Source organism: Triticum aestivum, chromosome 3B, assembly GCF_018294505.1.
Source record: "Triticum aestivum cultivar Chinese Spring chromosome 3B, IWGSC CS RefSeq v2.1, whole genome shotgun sequence".
Classification (NCBI taxonomy): Eukaryota; Viridiplantae; Streptophyta; class Magnoliopsida; order Poales; family Poaceae; genus Triticum; species Triticum aestivum.
In genome coordinates this window covers 760612891-760614217 of record NC_057801.1, presented here as the reverse complement: position 1 = coordinate 760614217, position 1327 = coordinate 760612891, and positions in this window count along the sequence as shown.

Here is a 1327-nt window from a genome sequence, read left to right as displayed (position 1 = left end):
ATGCATTCATTGATTGGTTGTGTCTCATTTTGTTGTTGCAAACCAAGAACTTCATTGATTAAACAACGTGATTACAGTCTGTCTACAATGATTCATATAAGAAACTATGGAACAAAATTGATGAAGGAAATATGCCCTAGAGGCAATAATAAAGTTGTTATTTTATATTTCCTTATTCGTGATAAAGGTTATTTATTCATGCTAGAATTGTATTGATCAGAAACTTAAATACATGTGTGAATACATAAACAAATACCGTGTCCCTAGTAAGTCTTTACTAGACTAGCTCGTTGATCAAAGATGGTTAAGGTTTCCTAACCATGGACATTGTTGTCATTTGATAACGGGATCACATCATTAGGAGAATGATGTGATGGACAAGACCCACCCGTTAACTTAGCATAATGATCGTTCAGTTTTATTGTTATTGTTTTCTTCATGTCAAATACATATTCCTTCGACTATGAGATTATGCAACTCCCGGATACCGGAGGAATACTTTATGTGCTATCAAACGTCACAACGCAACTGGGTGATCATAAAGATGCTCTACAGGTATCTCCGAAGGTGTTTTTTGAGTTGGCATAGATCGAGATTAGGATTTTTCACTCCGAGTTTTGAAGAGGTATCTCTGGGCCCTCTCGGTAATACACATCATAAGCTTGCAAGCAAATGACTAAGGAGTTATTCACGAGGTGATGTATTACGGAACGAGTAAGAGACTTGCCGGTAACGAGATTGAACTAAGTATGAAGATACCAACGATTGAATCTCGGGCAAGTAACACACCCATGGACAAAGGGAATTGTGTATGTTGTCATAACGGTTCGACCAATAAAGATCTTCATAGAATATGTAGGAGCGAATATGAGCATCTAGGTTCTGCTATTGGTTATTGACTGAAGAGGTGTCTCGGTCATGTCTACATAGTTTTCTAACCCGTAGGGTCCGCACGCTTAACGTTCGTTGACGATATAGTATTATATGAGTTATGTGATTTCGTGACCTAATATTGTTCGAAGTCCCGGATGACATCACGAACATGACAAGGAGTCTCGAAATGGTCGAGAGGTAAAGATTGATATATAGGACGATGATATTCAGACACCTGAAGTGTTCTGGAAGGTACCGGGTACTTACCGGGTCACCGGAAAGGAGTTTCGGGCACCCCGACAAAGATATGGGCCTTATGGGCCAAGAGAGGGAACACACCAGCCCACAATGGGCTGGTGCGCCCCTATATAGGCCGGACCTATGAGGAGGAGAAGGAAAGTGTGGAGTAGGACTCTCTCTTCCTTCCCTCTCCCCCTTATTTCCTTCCCCCTTC